At 34.9% G+C, this 20,655-nt stretch overlaps 1 long non-coding RNA gene and 1 other non-coding gene across 3 annotated transcripts in view; one reads left to right on the top strand and one right to left on the bottom strand.

Annotated features, from left to right (window-relative positions):
- Positions 1 to 20,436, bottom strand: part of LOC112664531 (uncharacterized) — a 50,565-nt gene extending 30,129 nt beyond the window's left edge. For both annotated transcript variants that reach the window (XR_007402651.1, XR_003139799.3), the window contains exon 1: positions 20,232 to 20,436. This is a non-coding gene — a long non-coding RNA (uncharacterized LOC112664531). The remainder of the gene's footprint in view (positions 1 to 20,231) is intronic.
- LOC112664673 (U6 spliceosomal RNA) lies at positions 18,101 to 18,208 on the top strand. Its single transcript, XR_003139884.1, has one exon. It is a non-coding gene; the product is annotated as a U6 spliceosomal RNA (small nuclear RNA).
- Positions 20,437 to 20,655: the final 219 nt, after the last annotated feature.

Below are 20,655 nucleotides of genomic sequence, written 5' to 3'. Positions count from 1 at the left end.
TATGGGATCCAATGAAAGGGAACAATATTCACATTATGGAGATTCTAGAAGAAGAAGGGAAAGAGAAAGGGGCAGAAAGTATATTTAAAGCAATAATGGCCAATAACTACCTGGACTTGGGAAAAGAAATTGATATCCATATCCAGGAGGCCCAAAGGTCTCCAAGTTGAACCCAAATAGGACTACATTAAGACACATTACAATTAAACTGCCAAAAGCCAAAATCAAAGAATTTTAAGAGGAACAAGATAAAAGAGAAGTTACATACAAGGGAAACCTCCTAAGACTACAAGCAGATTTCTCAACACAGACAATTCAAGCAAGGAGAGAATGGGATAGCATATTTAAAACATTGAAAGAAAAAAATCTATCAACCAAGAATGTTATGGCCAGCAAAATTATCCGTCAGAAATGAACACAAAGCTTTCCCAAACAAAAGCAAGCTGGGGGAGTTCATAACCTTGAGACCTGCCTTACAAGAAATACTAATGGGAACTATGTGAGTGGAAGTTAAAGGACATTGGTTAACATCATAAAAACAGAAAAGTTAGCATATAACTCACTGGTAATGGTAAATTAACTCCAAATTAGAGTTGAATTAGAGTTAAAATTAAATTCTGTAATTAGGTAATAATGGCACATATTCACTTACAACTCCAGTTCAAAAATTTAAGAAAATGAATGTAGTTAAAATAACCATAACTAGGATAATCCATTATTAGTTTTACTGTATTAAAAACATGTAAATTATGACAGCAATAACATAAAATGTGAAGGGAGAGAAGAAGTAGAAGTGTAAGGTTTGGGGACTCTATTGACTGAAGTTGATATCTCCTTATAACAGGGTTTATAAATGTTTATATTTCATGTAAACCTAATGATAACCATTGGGAAAAACCTGTGGCAATTACACAAAAGAAAACGTTAAAGAAATCAATTTATACTGATATCAAAAGACATTAAAACAGAAAAAAAAAAAAAGCAAAATAAGAGACTAGGAACAATGAATTTGCAAAACAACCGAAGAGCAATTAACAAAATGGCAATAGTGAGTCTTTACCTATCAACAATTACTTTAAATGTAAACAGATGAAATTCTTCAAAGACATAGAATTGCATAAAAAAATACAATAATATGCTGCCTACAGAGGCTTATTTTAGCCTTAAAGATCCACATACACCATAAGTAAAATTAAGTAGAAAAATTTATTTCAAACAAATGGTAACAAAAACAACAACAAAGCAGAGTTAGCTATACTTACATCACATAAAATAGACTTTAAAAATGGAAAAAACAAAAAACAAAACAAAGAAAGTCATCACATTATGATAAAGGGGTTAATCTGGGCAGCCTGGGTGGCTCAGAGGTTCAGCGCCACCTTCAGCCCAGGGCCTGATCCTGGAGACCCAGGATTGATTTCCACGTCTGGCTCCCTACATGGAGCCTGCTTCTCCCTCTGCCTGTGTCTCTGTCTCTCTCTCTTTCTGTCTCTCTGTCTCTGTCTCTCTTTCTGTGTCTCTCATGAATAAATAAATAGAATCTTAAAAAAATAAAGAAGTTAACCCATCAAGAAGACATAACAATTGTAAATATTTATGCTTGCAGTATCAGAACACCTAAATAATAATGCAAAAACAGAGCTAAAATGAGAAAAAGTAATAAAACGTAATGCACTGATAATGGAGACTTTAATAATCCACTCTTGCTGATGGATAGGTCATCCAGACATAGAATCAATAAGAAAACAGCAGATTTGAACAGCATGATAGACCAAATGGACCTAACAGGCATATACAGAACATTCTGTCCAACAACAGCAGAATATATATTCTTATTAGGAACACATGGATAATTTTCTAAGATAAACCATATGTTATGCCATAAAACCAATCTTAGCAAATTGAAGAAGATGGAAATGTCTTCTCTGACCACACAGTATGAAACTAGAAATTAATAACAAAAAGAACACTGGAAGATTCACAAATGCAGATAAACAACACTCTTCTGAACAACCAATGGATCAAAGAAGAAATTGAAGGCAAAATAGCAAAGTTTCTTAAGACAAAAGAATATGGAAACACAACATACCAGAATTTATGGTATGCAGCAAATCAATCCTAAGAAGAAAGTTTAAACTTATAGCAATAAATGCCTACATTAAGAAGCAAGAAAGATTCCAAACAAACTAATTCTGCTTTAAACAACTGGAAAAAGAAAAACAAACCAAGCCCAAAGTTGGCAGAAAAAAGAAAATAATAAAGATTAGAAAAGAAATGAATAAAATAGAGAACAGAAGAAATAGAAAATATTAACCAAAGTAAGAATTATTCTTTGAAATGATAAATAAAATTGAAAAACCTTTAGCTAAACTAGCCAAAGAAAAGGTAACAGTACCCAAATCAGAAAACTATAAATGAAAAGGAAGACATTACAATTGCTATCAGAAGTACAAAGCATTATAAGAAGCTACTATGAAAAATGATATACCAAAAAATTAGACAACCTAGAAGAAATGGAAAAATTCTTAGAAAAATATAACTTACCAGGACTGAATCAGGAAGAAATAGAAAATCTAAACAGTTCAATAACTAGTAAGGGATTAAGTCAGTAATTAAAAAAAAAAAATCTCTCAATGAAGACAACCTCAGGACCAGAAGGCTTATTGGCAAATTTCACCAAACAGTTAGGGGGGAATTAACACAAATTCTTCTCAAACTTTTCCAAAAAAATCAAAGAGAAGAGAACACTGCCAAACTGCTTTCTAATGCCAGCATTATCCTAATACTAAGACAGAAATTTATTTCATTTACAATAGCATCAAAAACTATAATATACTTAGGAATAAATTTAACCAAGGAAATGAAAGATCTCTACTCTGAAAACTAAAAGACATTGATGAAAGACATTGAAGAAGTAGATATGTATCCCATAACCATGGATTGAAAACACTAATATTATTGAAGTGTCAATACTAAAATCATCTATAGACTCAGAAAAATCTCTATTAAGTTTTCAATGGAATTTTTACAGAAGTGAACAAAACACTCCTAAAATGTATATGGACTCAGAATAGCCAAAGAAATATGAGAAAGAAGAACAAAGCAAGAGGCATCACACTGTCTGCTTCAAGCTACAGTAATCAAAGCAATATGGCATAAATCAGACAAATAGACCAACAAAACACTATTAAGAGCCCAGAAATAAACCTAAGCATATATGGTCAAATAAGAGTTGACTAGGGTGCCAAGAATACTCAGTAGAGAAATTCAGTCTCTTCAATAAATGTTGCTGAGATGCTTGGATATTCACATGAGAAATAATGTAGCTGGACCCCTATCTTCCACCATTCACAATTAACTCAATAGATTAAATAGATTAAAGATTTAAACATAAGATCTGAAACCATGAAACTCCTGAAAGAACATATAGGAATAATGCTCCTTGACATGGGTCTTGGCAATGAGTTTTGGATATAACACTGTAGGTACAAGCAACAAAATCAAAACTAAACAAATGGAACTACTTAAAACTAAAGAAAAATTTTGTGCAGCAAAATAAACCATCAATAAAGTGAAAAATCAACCTATGATATGGGAATAAATATTTGTTAACCATATATCTGATAGAGGGTTAATATCCAATATATATAAAGAACTCATACAAGTCAATAGCAAAAAAAATATCCAATTAAAAATTGGGGAAAGGACCTGAATAAACTTTTTTTTTTTCAAAGAAGGCATATGAAAGACTAACTGGTACATGAAAAGATGCTCAAGATCAAGTCATAAGGGAAATGCACATGAAAATCAAAATGCAGTATCATTTTGTGCCTGTTAGAATGGCCATCATCATAAAGGCAAAAGATAACAAAAGCTAGCATGGATGTGGAAAAAAGGAATTCTTGTGCATGACTGGTGGGATTGTAAATTGGTACTACCATATGATCCAGCGATTTCACTTCTGGAATGCATCCAAGAAAAATAAAAATATGAACTTGAAAAGATATCTGTACCCCTCCCTGTTCATAGAAGCATTATTTACTATAGCCAAGACATGGAAACAACCTAAGTGTCCACTGATGGATGGATGAAGAAACTGTGAGATGATGATAGATGACAGATGCAAAAGTATATTATTCAGCCACAAAAAAATGAGAAAATCTTACCATTTGTGATAGCATGGATAGAACTTAAAGGCATTATGCTAAATAAAATAAGTCAGACATAGATGATATATGATCTCACTTATATGTGGAATCTATTATTAATAGATACATACATATATACATACCAAGCTCATAGAAAAAAATCACACATGTGATTTTCAGAGACAGAGGGTTCAGGAAGGCAGAATTGTGGAAAGGTGGTCAAAAGATACTGATTTCCAGTTATAAGAGAAGTAAGTACTAGGTATGTGCAACTTGAGAATTATTGGTAACACTGCTGCATGATATCTAGAGAAGTTTTTTTTTTGTTGTTTTTTTTTTGTTTTTTTTTTTTTATTTATGATAGGCACACAGTGAGAGAGAGAGAGGCAGAGACACAGGCAGAGGGAGAAGCAGGCTCCATGCACCGGGAGCCCGATGTGGGATTCGATCCCGGGTCTCCAGGATCGCGCCCTGGGCCAAAGGCAGGCGCCAAACCGCTGCGCCACCCAGGGATCCCTCTAGAGAAGTTTTTAAAAGAGTACATCCTGAGTTCTCATCACAAGAAGAAAAAATTTTTAAAGATGTTTGTTTGTTTGTTTGTTTGTTTATGAGAGAGGAAGAGAGAGAGAGATAAAACAAGCAATGGGGAGGGGCAGAGGGAAAGGGAGAAACAGACTCCCGGATGATCAAGGAACCCACTACAGGGCTGGATCCAGGATCCCAGGATCATGATCTAAACTGAAGGCAGATACTTAACTAACTGGGCCACCCAGGTGCCCCTGCAAGGAGAAAATTTTTTTCTTCTTCCCTTTTTCTTTATTGTAGCTGTAAAAGAAGACACGTGTTATCTGAAGCTATTCCAATAATCATCCTATAATATGTGTAAGTCAAACCATCATGCTTTACACTTTTTTTTTAAGATTTTATTCATTTATTCATGCTAGACACACAGAGACAGAGAGAGGCAGAGACACAGGCAGAGGGAGAAGAAGGCTCCATGCAGGGAGCCCGACGTGGGACTCGATTCCCGGACCCCAGGATCACACCCTGGGCTGAAGGCGGTGCTGAACCGCTGAGCCACCGGGGCTGCCCCATGCTTTACACTTTAAATAGAGACAGTGATGTATGTCAATTATTTTCTCCTTAACCGCCCCCCCCCCCAAAAAAAGTACTCTCTTCTCCATCTCTACTGAAAGAAAAAATCCTGTCCAAATACAATTTATATCTTAAGCTAACTTCAAAGTCGAGGTCTCTGTATGCACTAGGAGCCAAATGTAGAGGTGATACAGAGAGGTCCCCCCTCCTTTTTTTTGGCAACAGCATTTATTCTTTATGTATGAAGTACTTTGAAGGCCTAATAGGAAGTTAAAATAGCAACAGATGTCATTCCTTTAGGAAAGGATTAATATCAGTCCTGACCCACCTATCTTTATTTAACATACAAAAAACTGGGGCACCTGAATGGCTCAGTCAATTAAGTATCTGCCTTCAGCTCCAGTCATAATCCCGGGATCCTGGATCAAGCTCTGCATCAGGCTCCCAGCTCAGCAAAGTCTGCCTCTCCCCCTTTTCATGCTTTCTGTCTCTCTCAAATAAATTAAATGTTTTAAAAATTAAAAATAAAATAAATTTAATACTAAAAACTACTTAGATATTTTTGTTCATAGGAATTCTCTTTTCAAATTTTGAATGCTGTTAACATGGACTTTCGAAGAGATGATCACTTCTTTTCAGGACTGCATGGATTTTGCTTCAAGGTTTAGTTATATAAATTATTAGGAGGCCTAGGTAGATGACATAACAAAATGAAACTGAACTCTGGAACCTCATTTTATGCTTCTTCATTTCTGCGAGATTGAACATGTGCAGGGATTGTGGGATTGGCAATGGTATGACAGGGGTTTTTTTTTGTTTTTGTTTTGTTTTGTTTTGTTTTTGGTGTTTAATTTTGTTTTGTAAACTTCCTTTTCCTTATCCTTCCTTTTTTTCCTCTTACTCTTCCTTTTTCCTTTTCTTTATTTCTCCTGTCGAAATAAGTAAAGACCAATCAAATGAGACAGGAAAAAGCGACTGAATCAGAGTTTACAACAGCAAGAGAGTCAGCCACCATCATCTAGGTTCTGGTGGAGATGCAAAGGCAGGTAAAGGAAACGGAAATTTTTAGAGTGATATAAAGAGAAGTCTCAAATGGGCCCTGATCAGAGGTTATTGGCATGGGAAGCTGGAGGCAGGCAAACTAGAAGTGGGGAATTCTATGAAATTAACATTGGGTACATATTTGGCTTTGTCTGGTTGGTCCAAAGTTGGAAACAGGAGCAAAATTTAGAGAAGTTGTCAGTTATTAATTAAGCCCTGGACTTTTGGGACCAATTGTTCAATTGTTACAGAAGTTATTGTTCCCCTTCCTGTATTAGTATTAGATACCAATCTGGCTTCCTACAAATCTGACTTATAGAAAGCTGACTTCCTGAACTATTCACTGCAGATTGTGGGTCAGATTTTTGTTTTTCCATATGATCTGGCCATTGTCCATATGTATATTCAGTCTCTCACTCCTCTTAACTTTTTATCTCCTTTTCTCATCTTTCTTTATTTCTTCTTAATATTTATGTATTTTCTGAGAGTTCAGTAAAATTGGGTAAAGAGAATGTGAAATGTGGTCAAGGTTCAGTGTTTAAGGAGACAGTTTGTTCATTCACAGCACGTTCTGAGTAGCTCTTTTCTTAAATAAAGGATGGGCAATTTGGGTAATTTTGTGATCCAGATTGTGTAATTAAATTTGTTCCTATGAACAAATATTAAACACCATGCTATTATTTGACTGTTCTCAAACATAACAGTGAAGTACTTTTCTGTGTAAGTTTCTCAGAAAATAGAAACTTAAAACCTGAAACATGATTCAGTATCTTCTGGAAATGAAATTGAACTGAACATACTTTAGTTTCCCTACTCTGGATTGGCCAAACATTGGACTATTTTGAGATGAGACAGAGGGAAAAAATAACATAGCTTCTAATATGTACCTCCAAAATACTTAATCTTTTTTCGTTTTAGGGACTATGAACAAACCTTAAGTGTGTCCATTTGCCCTAACAATTCTTCCTATTTGAAGTTACATTCAAGTTTTTTAAAAATAGGCTTTAGAGAAAGTGGATGTTTGTTATCTTTTTGGGATATTGCCAACTGGAGCGGTAAACCTAAGTGAGTCAGTGAGAATCAAGAGAGGGAAACTCATTTAAATGAACCGCCAGATCTGATATTTTTATAGGACATCTGCTCCTGTGTGCTGAAGATCTATGATCAAAGTGCTAGGAGTATAGAAATATTTTATATTCTTTGCAGATTTGCTAACTTTGTGGATCACACTTTATTACTGAAAATATATTTTTAATGGCACTTCCTATTTTCAGGATTTTTAAAGCCAATTAGGCATTGAAACCTTTAGCTGTGAACACCTACAGCATCTTCTTTTATCCACTCTTCACCTAGCATAACACTGGGTTTTTCCAGGGGAAATAAATGTTGCTATATGTCTCCAGACTCAAGGAGGAGAGAGGTAGGTTAGGCCTCCAGATCATAACAGCCTCCTACTATATAAATGTGCTCAAGAACGGCATTTTTGAAGGTAATCCAGCTGTGCAAGCTGAATCATTGCTCACAGTAATTTTACTAATGCATTCCATCCTAAATTTAAAAGCCTGATGAGTCACCCTGTATTGCCAACTGCTTACATTATTAAGCAGAACATAAAAGCATTTACATACATTGGCATAATCCATTGCTGGATCAACCACATTAACTCCCACTTTTATAACCCTTCAAACTTCATATAGACAAAATAAATGATTCTTTAATCAATAGAATGCGCTGGAAAATATAGAATTAAAATGTCAGCTGTTCTATTCTCTCTCATATTTTATGTCTATATTGTTCTTCCATGAAAGTAGTTAGCCAATACACACGAAGTTGAAGGACAACAGAGGACTAGGTTAATTTTTCTAATGTGCTAAAATGGTACCCATGTGAAGATATAGGATATTTTTCTGGCATGGCTTAACAAGAAAGTATCCTTACATTAATTTAAGAGAGGCAGAGAGTGGACTAAATTCTCTCTGAAGAGTATATGGAGTCTAGAAAATTTTCAACTTCAGGAGTACCAGATCTATATGAGAGGTCTTAAAGTTCTTTATTTTTTAAAAAAAGGCAATGTTTCTGTGTTTAAAAAGAAGAAGCAACTTTTTCTAGGTAACAATAGTGTCTCTATACCTGTGGCTATTCTCTACCATTACAATCATCACTCATCATTTATTGTACATGGCACTTTTGATCTTCAGAATATTTGAAGCATTTTATCAAATTTTCCACACATCACTAGGAGGCACAGCTGCCTTTAACAGTGGATATCACACTGCACTTTTGAAAAGTATCTTGGGATTTTATTTATTGAGTCATTAATGATAGGAGCAGAATACCTATATTTATCATCATCTCTAAAAGAACACAATCAGTCATGTGTTCAAGACTTGAAAGCATTTGCTTATAATTTCTAAGGAAAAGATATGGTTGTTTGCCATGTTGCACTTCTTTTGTTCATGTAGTTTTTTCTTATTATGCTTTTTATATGTTTGCTCAGTATCCATATCATGTTACTATGCTGTGTCATTAAACATCTAGTATAGTCACTGAACATTTTACACTCAATGTTCATGAGATAATGATCTCATTTACACAATGAAAGTGTAACAGGATTATATCATATTTATGCAATATCAAATCCATCTTAAAGTTGCAGGGATCTTGAGGAATCACTAACCCATTTTTTTAAAGATTTTATTTATTCATGACAGAGAGAGAGAGAGAGAGAGGCAGAGACACAGGAAGAGGGAGAAGCAGGCTCTATGCAGGGAGCCCACTGTGGGACTGGATCCGGAGACTCGGGGATCACACCCTGAGTCCAAGGCAGACGCTCAACCGCCGAGCCACCCAGGCATCCCCACTAACCCATTTTTAAAGATTCTTGAATAGCTCCAGCAATAGGTAACTCACTACTTTAAGCAGCTTGAGGAGATGCCAGTTTCCAAAGCTGTACGAGGACTAGATTATTGCATGCATGAAAGGGTAAGAGATAAGGCTTGCCCTTTTCAGGGTATAAAAGTGAAACTGAGATTGCCATACAAACCAGAACCCCTGGAGAACAGCAGACTTAGCACATAGATATATTAGAAAAATATCTGGACACCAAAATAGGAAAAATCATAGAAGTTTGTTTGGGGTCCTCCATTCTTTGTTTCATAGTGGCTTAGCTTCTATGCTTGAAAAGAATCCCTCTCACTCAGAATTTATATTATATACATTTGGGATTTAACTTATTATACCTTAAGGGTTAAAGAACACCTGTCCCCAAGCTAATAAAAAATAGTTCTTGACCAGTGACAACTCTGGGAAGCTAAACATAAAACACAAAACCTCTCACACATCTTGAGGCAACATAGATATCCCTCCAAAAATCTCAGCAATAAATCATTTCATGAACCAAAAGTATAAAACATATAAAGAAATCATCTACTATAAGCGTGAGAGAGGGCTATTGGAATTAAAGTCCTAAGATCTTTGTATCTTTCTCAAGGAAGGAGAAGTATACTCTATATTAACTACTGAATCTGAAAAGTCAAGTATACATATTAAAAATTTAAGGGTACTTATAAAAAATAGAAAGAATATGCAATGTTAAATCAGTGGTGGTATATGGGAAAAGGAATAAACTCTAGAAGATAGAAAAAAAGTCAAGAAGTACCAAAAAGCAAGTAAAACAGATAGCAACAAATAAGATGGAATATTAAAAACAACTGTGGGAAATTACATTTCTAAGAAGATGAAGCATTCCTATTTCCCTATTCCTCCCACTAGGTACAACTAAAAACTTGGACATTATAAATAAACATAAGAAGACTCTGAAGGGTGAAGAAAAGACAGATTGGCTGAGGATCTGAGAACATAAGGAACAGGACAGTAATGATTTCCTTGAGTTTTCTTTTTGCTTTATACATTCCCTACATAGAGTTGAAATAGATACTGACACAGAAATACCAACACATAAGAAGAAAAAGAGCCCCCCAAAGCCTGCCCTCTTTTTTCAAAGGACCAGGAAAGACAGAAAACTCTTGGACAAGAGCCACTCTATTTCAGTCAAATAACACAGAAAACAAACAAACAGAAACAAAAACCTGTGCCAAACCCTCATCCACATCAGAAAAAGCCAAAAGAGGAACCTAGAGTTCCACTCTCAAGACAGTATAGGCAGGTATCTCAGTACCTCTGCCAGAGTGATGTCAGAGATGACCAAGTGGGAGCTTGACTTTGAATCCTTTTGACTAGTAACAAGTGTCCCACTCACGAAGTATCAGAGGAGACTACATAAGAAGCCTGAGTTTCAATAGCTACCCAGCACTGACAAGCTGCCTCAATTTATTTCTGCTAGAGTGGCATCAGAAGAGGCCTAGTGAAGAGTCAGAACTTCCACCATTACCCAGAGGAGGTTCCTCCACCCTCAGCTGTCACTGAATGGTGAGTAGGGACCATGGACTTCTGACTCCACCTAGTACTGAGAAGGCAGCTCCTAGCCATCCCCAACTTAGCCTGTCAAAGTGGTATAAGACAAAACCAGCTAAAATAGAAGATTTAAATAATAACCAGAATCCTGTAATATAATATGAACATCTTAGTTTGAATGGAAAATCATCATCATACCAAGTATCACAAGGAGCTCAATCAGAATAAAAAATGGACACCAAATATATATCAACACTGAGATAACAAAGACATTATTTCCTGACAAAAATTTATTTTATTTATTTTTTATGGGTATTTTATGAGAACTTTTTATTTTGAAATTTTTAACTTTCATTTTAAAAGTACAATTAATTCTCATTACCTTGGCCTGACAAAAATTTTAAAGCAGGTATTGTAATAATGCTCCAATGAACAATTACAAAAAATGCTGGAAACAAAAAAAAGTCTCAGCAAAGAAATAGAAGATGGGAAAAATGCAAAAGGAAACTTTCTAACTGAAAAATAGAGTATTCAAAATAAAAATAAATGGGCTCAACAACAAAATGTAGTGAATAGAGAAAAGAGTCAATAAACTAGAATATAGAGGAATAGAAATTACTCAGTTTGAACCACAGAGAGAATATGGACTAAATAAATATCATGAGAACCTGAAAGACAGATGAGACTATAACAAAAGATTTACCATTCATGCCATTTGAGTCTTGGAAGGATACAAGAAGGAATGTGAGGCTGAAATGGAATTCTTTACACAAAACTTTCCCAAATTTGACAAGAGACACAAACTGGCAAATAAAAGAAGTGAGTGAATCCAAAACAGGATAAAACCAAATAAATCCATGCTAAGACAGATCATAAGTAAGCTTTAAAAACTAAAGAAACAGAAATAAAAAATCTTGAAAGCAGCACAAAAAATGACACCTTATCTACAGAGGAAAAACAGTTTGAATGACAGTGTGTCCCTTGTCAGAGGTCTTGGAGGCCAGAAGCAAATGTCACAATATTTTTCAGGTTCGACAAAAAAAAAAAACTGGTGAGCCAGATTCTTCTACCTAGACAGTATCCTTCAGGAATGAATGGGATAATCAAGATATTATCAGGTGAGAAAAACAAAGAATTTGTCACCAGCAGACCTACACTAAAAGAATGACTAAACAGAAATGAAATGACATGAAGGAAACTTGAAATATCAGGAAGGAAGAATACAGTAAACAAAAATATAGGTAAATAGAAAGGGCTTTTTCTACCTTTTGAGTATTATAGATTATATTTGATGATAGAAGCAAAAATTACAGCACTGTCAGATGCAGATCTACGTGAGCAGAGATAAAATATTTAGGATGATCATATTATAAAAATAGGAAAAGTGAAGGGACATAAAGTAAAGTGTGCTTTCTGCACTTCACTCAAATTGGTAAAATGTTGACATTAATACACTATGATAAATTATGTGCGTATAATGTAATACCCAGAGCAATCACTAAAACAAGCTATAAAAAAGATACAGTCAAAAACACTATAGATAAAACAAATCAAAATTCTAAAAGATATTCAAGTAACTTAAAGAAAGATAGAAAACATAAAACAGAGAAACAAAGAGAACAAGTGGAAAACAAAAATTATAAGGCAGACTCAAGTGTTTTTCTCAGAGAAATGAGAATTCTGTTCACAAAAACCTATATAGGAATTTCTGTAGCAGCTTTATTCATAATAGACAAAAACTAGAAACAACTCAGATGTTCTTTAATAGGGGAATAGGGGCAGCCTGGGTGGCTCAGCGGTTTAGCGCCGCCTTCAGCCCAGGGTGTGATCCTGGAGACCTGGGATCGAGTCCCACCTGGGGCTCCCTGCATGGAGCCTGCTTCTCCCTCTGCCTGTGTCTCTGCCTCTCTCTCTCTCTCTCTCTCTCTCTCTGTCTCTCATGAATAAATAAATAAAATCTTTAAAAAAAATAGGGGAATAGTTAAACTGTAGTACATACACAATGTTGAAGACTACTCAGTGATTAAAAAGGAGCAAACTATATGATACATACAACCTGGATGTATCTCTGGATAATTCTATGTATGAGTAAAGCAAATTCCAAAAATTATATTTATATATATATATTCCATTTATATAACATTCTTGGAATGAAAAAACTATGGATTTCTTATGGTTGGTCTGTGCATCGTATATCTTTCCTTATCCCTTTACTTTCAACATATTTGTATATGTGAATCTAAAATGTGTCTCCTGTAGGCAAAACAGGCTATGTCTTTTAATTCACTCGGACAATCTCTGTCTTTTAATGGCTATGTTTACACAACTTCTATTTAATGGAATTATTATGTGTTAGAGCTTATGTCTGCTATTTTCCATTTTGTGATCTCTGTTTTTCATTTTTGTTTTCTTTTTCTGTGTGTTATGAGTTATTTGATTTTTAGTATTTCATTTTTACTTATCTATATGGTTTCTGAGTGTATGTTTTTAGTAGTTGCTTTATGTATTACATTTTATACAAAACTTAACACAGTCTACCAATGTTGACATTTTACCAATCTGAATGAAATGTAGAAACCATGCCTTAATTTCTCTTTCCCCTTTTATAATATAATGCTCAAATATTCCCCCTATGTTCATTTAAATGCTCATCAGAGTGCTATAATTTTTGCTTCAATCATCAAACTTAATTTAAAATATTCAGTATCACAATAACCTATTGCACTTATATATGTTCACTGATACCACACTGGTGATGAAAGATTTTTACCCTTTCCATTGTTCATTTATTTTTTTTTTTTTTGGATGTTTCCTTCTGTAATTTCTTGTTTAAGAGAGTTCTGTTAGCCCTTCTTTTAGAATAGGTTTATTGGCAATGATTCCCTTAGTTTTCCTTCATCTGAGAATGTCTTGATTTCTATGTCATTCCTAAGGAATATTTTCACTGGATATAGAACTTGGGGTTGAAATTCCTTTTCTTTTCACACTCTAAAATGATGTTACTTTTTCTTGGTCTCCATGCTCTCTGATGAGAAATCTGCTATTTCTAATTGTTGAATTGTTTTCCTCTGTATGTGGTAAGGTATTGTTTTCTCACTGCTTTCGAGATTTTTTCTTTGTCTTTAATATTCAGAATTTTGACTGCACTGTTTTGATGTGGATTTCTGTAAGTTCATCATGTTGTGGTTCTTTCAGCTCCTTGAGTCTGTAGGTTTATGTCTTTTGCCAAATATGGAAGTTTCAGCCATTATTTCTTTAATTACTTTTTCTGCTTCACTTTACATTCTTCTGGGGGACTCCAGTGATACACCAGGTTGCTGAAGTTCTGTCATTTTCTCTCTTTTTTTGGTATATTTTTCTATGCTTTTAAGATTTTCCTTTTTCCCTGCCCATTCTGATGTTGTGTTCATCCACTGATATTTTTATTTTAATTAATATATATTTCAGTTCTAAATTTTTTCATTTATTTATTTTTATATCTTCCATTGCTTTGCTGAAACTTTATGCTTCTTTACTTTATTCAGTCTTTCCTTTTTTTCTTTATTTGTTTTAAGAATTTTTAAAATTACTCCTTGACACACTTTTATGATGGTTGCTTTATCACTGTAGGATAATTCTGTCATCATCTCAATGTTGGTGTCTACTGATTATCTTTGTCTTTCTTCATTCAAGTTGAGATTATCTTCATTCTTTTTGATGCATAATTGTCGATTGAAACCTGGACAATTTTATGTTATGTTATGAAACTTTGGACTTATTTAAAACTTGTTTTTTTATCTGTCTTTGTATGATACTGCTCTGACAAGGAAAGAGGGTGTGGAAGAGCTCTGCATTGTTGCTTTGCATATCAAATAAAAGTCTAGGATCTTTCATTGGCCTTCACTAACATCCAATTAAGGGTGGGCAGCTCCTCATTACTGCTGGGCAGAGATGGGAATTCCAGCTAGGACAGCAAGAAATGCTTTTTATTGCTCCCCAGGCAGCTTCCACTGAGTCACTAAGGGAGAGGGCAGGGGTTGTGTTACTGCTGGATGGTGGTAAAAGTTCTTACTCCACTAGGCCTCTTCTAATTCTATTCCAGCAGGAAATAAGTAGGTTTCCTCATTATTGTTGGGTGGGTGAGTACGGAGAAAATGTCCAGGCTCCCCACATTGTCTCTGGTGATGCCATAGAAAAGGAGAAGGGGACACTTCACCATCTAAGAAGGATAAAACTATTAGTATAATGCTCAACCTCTTCTGACACCACCATAGTGATAAGGTGTTAAGATGCCTCATGTTAGCTTGGTGAGAATGGAAATCTAGACTTCTAGTTTGGCCATTGTAGACTTGGGTGAAGTTGAAGTATGTTCTGTGGTGTTTGGCTCAAGAAGAGTAATTATTGCCCTAAAATTTTTCATTCTCTTATGTTACTCCTTTCCTGGTCCTTTTGTTAAGGCGGCAGCTTTTTGTTTGTTTTGTCTTTTTGGTATATGCAAATTTTCAAGTTGCTCCTTCCAGTCTGGGACATACGAGGCAAACTGAAAACCTAGGGAATTCACCATGTATTGTCCCTCAACTTGAAGTCCCTAGCCATTCTGCTTTTTTCTTTCCAATTTATCTGAATCTCATGGTTGTTTTGTATATAATGTTCAACACATTTTGTTGTACCTGGTGGGAGGAATAGGAAAAAGTACATGTGTTCCATCTTCCTAAAATCAAACTTCTTTAGATTCCTTTTTGCATCTTCTTGTTCCCTGAAATAAAATATATTATAGCCAGGAGAACATAATCCTTGTACAGCAGCTTGATACTTTCTCATAGTCTGTTTGCTAAACTTGGATATCTTTGCTCCTATATGTAGACCAAAGATCAATATCCAAAATAGAGAAGGAAAAGAAAACAATTTAAAATAACCTGTACTTTCTTTATTGTATATAAATATCACCCATTGACAACTTCTCTTACACCTCTGGGCAGCAGTCTTACTCCTTTTTGGTCTTCTGGTTTCTAATGTAATTTAAACATGTGCATACTGTTTCCAGCATTTTTAGAGGTTTGCATATTTTCAATCCTACATGCTTCAATTTTTAATCTTAAAAAACAATTTTTTACTTTACACTATCATTTATTTAGTGCTATTATGTATTTCGCCAAGTGACATGTGTTTTGCCAGGTGACTATACTATTGTTAATCTTAAAATGATATGAATATAGGTTTTAGAGCTATTTATTCATAAAACATATTTTTTAATATTTATTTATTTATTTATTTATTTATTTATTTATTTATTTATTTTTATATGAGAGAGAGAGAACATGTGTGAGCAAGGGGAAGGGCAGAGAGAGGAGAAAGAGAATCTCAGATTCTGCATTGAGCACAGAGCCCAAAGCAGGCAGGGCTCAACCTCACGACCCCCAGATCATGACCTAATCTGAAATCTTGAGTTGGACACTTAACCAACTGAGCCATCCATGCTCCCCTTATAAAATGTATTTGTTCATAAAACATACTGACTTCACAGAAAAATAAGCAGACATTGTCCCAGCCTTCACGAATTTTGCAATCTAATGAGAGAGAGAGAAAGAGATAAAAAAGTAAGCAAACAAAAATATACAGTAACTACATGTTGTGTGAATGTTCCAAATGACTTTAAAACAGAGAAGAGTAGAGAATAACAGGGTAATGCAATTTAGAAATTTTGAGTCGTCAAGGAAGGCTACACTAGGGAGGTCATATTTAAGCTAAGCCTCAAAGGAACAAAAAGAAGTCAGCCCTACAAAGCATGAAATAGAAGGTGTTCTAGGCAAGAAAGGACAAGAGTAAAAGTAGAGTATATCACAAACTAATGCACAAGGTGTAGTGAATGACCTCACTACATTCTGAAACTGCCTTCCAAGGACCATTTCCACTTTGGCTTCCTTCAACTTTTCAAGATGTTGTTTCTGCCTACCATCTGCTCAAGCAGAAGGTGGTCAAGCCTCTGGGATGTTGGCAGTGCCAGTTTTCCTGGTGCTCCAGAAGCCTCCGGTCACTAGCTGATTACCCATTCCATCCAAATTCAAAAATCTCAAAACAATAACATTTTCTAATCTATCCAATCTCCAAAGCACAAGCCACAAGGAAAGTAACAAAATGAAAAGGAATGTTTTGATGAAATAATTTTAGACTGTGGATGGAGAATGGAATGCCAGGGTTCCTGTGCTAATTCTGCCATGTGTTACATGTATAGGCAATTGCCTTCATGACAAATTACTCTTTTCTCCCTGGGAGGATAAAATCTTAGAGGTAGGAAGGACCTTAGAGATTCAGCACTATAGCTTTCCTAGCACAACCAGGTATACACTAATTTTCAACCTCCATATCCACAGATCTATCTACTACATCTCACAGCTGTTACACTCAGAAAACCTGCCTTATCCGAGTTCCCAGGAATTTAAACTAGAATAAATGCTAAGTGATCAGTCTACATGGGAATGTAGGTATATAGTATTTATAAGTATAATCTATACACATTTTTAAGACAAAAGTATAAAATAGTTGCACAAATGCTTTGATTTCCTCAGAAGAACAGCTATACATATGCAAGGAAATGATGTTAGAGAAGAAGCCAAGTACATATAGTTTTTCTACCTCGATGTATATTCCTACCTCTGCTAAAGGCAAAGATAGTTAACTAGTAATTGCCTCAGGAAAATGAGACACAGAGAGCATTTTCTCTTTTCAGATAATGCTGAGCATTTTTTCCAGAGACGAATAAGACTTGACAAGAGGGAAAAGTATGGAAAAGATTTGTTTTCAGGTGATCCGAACACCAACTGTCAGCCTCAAAGGAAAATAATATGCAAGACAGAAATAAAAATGAATGACGACTTAATCAGGACATTATTAGAAAGGGCATGGAGAATTTTAACTATACCACTTCAAAGTTGTTCTACTTTCCAAAATCAAGGCATAATCTATGGCCAAAGATGAAGCTAGCAAGAATTCAGATCAGCTTTATTTTTCTGAGATCTTAAAATTTTTTTCTACTTCAGCCATAAGTAATTTACATAAATATAGTTTGACTCCAGTGATATCCTCCACCTTATCCATTGCCTAGTGAGATTATTTGACCTGACAATATCCACTGTACCTCTTCCAGGACGAACATCTTCCAAAGCATCTTCTGTAAGTCCCATTAAAGATTCAAGATATGTCTCAGAAAAAAAGATTCCATGTGAAGTTAAATTAAGAAATTAAAGCTAAATGAAGCTACATGCATCTTCTTCAAAGATTTTAGCAAAATAAGCTGGATTTCCCATGTCCATTTGAGCAAAGAACACCTCTATGCAACAAGAGAGAGAGTCTAGTGTTCCTTAAAACATAACTTGGGAACAAAACCCATGGCACTCTAATCAAGCTGCACTGTCCATCCACAATTCATACTTGTGTCAGCGGCATATATATTAAAATTGGAGAGATTCAGAGAAGATTAGTATGGTGCCTGCCCAAGGATGACATGTAAACCACAATTCATGGAATCCCTGTGTGAAACCAAAATTTATTTCCCCTTTAATGCTACAAAAATGTTCCATGGGTTATGAATCTGATCATTTGCCACTTAAGATGCACAGATTTATGGTCTTAGAACTCTCAAAAGAAAGGATATTTTTCCTTTATTCTCCTAATCTACTTCAATGCTTGTATCCCACAATGTGATTATCTAATCTAGCTTTGTAGCCCAGAGTAAGTAAGTTTATGTTGAGTAATAAATACTTAAGAATAACCAAGAACATCATGAAACAGAATAATAAGGGTAAAAGTAGTATAGGAATTTGCCTTACCATATATCAAAATATACTAAAAATTCACTTGAATATGATCAGTGTGATAGTGCATAGGAACAGACAAATAGATTATGGGAACCAAAGAAAAAATCCAAAAATAAATCCAAGAAAATATAATTATTTAACAAGCAACAAAAGGGCATTTGAATTCAGTGGGTAAAGATGATATACTTTAAAAGAATATGTGAACAAAGTCATATTTTTAAAAGAAAACAAAATTATATCCCTTCCTCACACCATATACAAAATAAATCACAAATGGACTATAAACTTAAATTTATTTTTAATGAAATAATATACTGTTAGAAAATCTAGGAGATTAAATGTTAAAAATCTAAAGAAAAGAAGACATTCTAAACCAAACAAGAAACCTAGGCCTACGAATAAATAAATTTAAAATATGTAAGCTTTTGTATGCCAAAATACATAATAAAAATAAATGAAAAAATAATGCAGATGATAAACTAACTACTGTTGTTTGAAATACACAGGGATTGTTGTAAAAAAACAAGAAAAATACAAACAACCCTATAGAAAAGTTGGCAAAAAGTAGGCAAAGACAATTCACAGCATAGAAGCTTTTAATGACAAAATTAATACTAATTAGGAAAATTCACCTTTACATAACCATAAAATAAAACTTTATACCACTAAGATTAGCAAATATTTTTTAAAAACAGTATGTTACTGGCAAAGATAGGAGATGAAAACATAAATTGTTACCGTCTTTGTAAAATGTAGAAAGAAATCTGGCAAGAGCAATTAAACGTAAACATACGCCTGATCCCACCCCAAAAGTAACTATACTCATACCATTTGACACTGAGTTCCTGCTTTTGGTCTTATTTCCTATTGAAAAGAAAAATCCTCAGTTAATATGAACATATGTATATAGATGATTAATATGAAACTATTTGCAGTGGCAAAAGATACAAATGAGTTTTTCTTTCACTGGGAAGGAGAAAGATGGAAAAAGAAGAGGATTAAGAGGACACTTACCCTGATGAGCGTTGAGTAACATAAAATTGTCGAATCATGATGTTGAACACCTAATACTAATATAACACTGTATGTTAATTATACTTGAATAAAAAATTTTAATTAATTTTTTAAAAAAGCATGGATCCTATGAACAATGAAGAAAATCTGGATCAACTAAAAATCATACCTTTTCTTGACACCATTAAAGAAGCTGGAATAGCCAGAGATGGACAGGTCCCTCCCAGGGGAAGACAAAATAGATTGATTTGCTTGTGACAGAACACAGGGAAAGAAAGGAGCTGGCTATTCAAGCTACTTCCATGGGTTCATTTGGGGCTTTTTCACAGAAACTTATCAGGCAGTCACCAAAAAATACTGGTGATAGGACAGGGGAACAGAACAAGCCCCCCCACACACATCTGCTTTGTAGTGTAGATATGCAAGAGGGGATGAGGACCCACTGTGGAAAAGGCATAGAGCCATAGAGCCTCATCACCCCTAATCCCCCACCACAGACATTTTTCTCATTTCAAACCAAAGCCTTAAGCTTCTAAAAAAAAAGGTTTTTAAAATGCTGTTACCTGCAGGGTACACATCAAGACCCATGATAGTTCATGAAAGGATAGAAGATAAAACAGAACATTTCCACTACTGATGGAAAAATTAATAATAATAATAATAATAATAATAATAATAAAAACATTGGATCGTAGACTCATTATTAATGCCATTAAAGGTTACTTACCACTGAAAAGTAAATCAGAAAATCTCTTCCATACAAGATTTTCCACAGATACAAAGCTTTGGTTGTCATGGAGAGGAGACTCCAGAAGGCCAAGAAAATCGCATGCTAAGACCCAGGCATGCTGGTCCAGTCTAAGGGGCTAGATCAGAATCACCAAGACTAGCTTGGCAACGCACTAAGTAGAAAGAATTGTGGTGGAGGGAGGGGGGGGAAGTGGGGGGGAGGTGGGGGGGCACTTAGAGACAGACCTTCCTGTGTGCAGGTGTTGGTAGGCTCAAAGGTGAGAGTAGAACACAAACACCAATAAAAGCCTTCTGTCACCACAGCTACCGCCCTAAGGCCAAGGCAACAATAGATGAACACTTGAGGACTTTTTTGGTAACAGTTTAATTGAAATACAGCTCACACACATTCAACTAATCAC

This window comes from Canis lupus, chromosome 16 (assembly GCF_003254725.2).
Source record: "Canis lupus dingo isolate Sandy chromosome 16, ASM325472v2, whole genome shotgun sequence".
In the NCBI taxonomy this organism is placed as follows: Eukaryota; Metazoa; Chordata; class Mammalia; order Carnivora; family Canidae; genus Canis; species Canis lupus.
The sequence above is the reverse complement of the archived record's forward strand: the minus strand, read 5'-3'. Positions and strand labels throughout refer to the sequence as shown.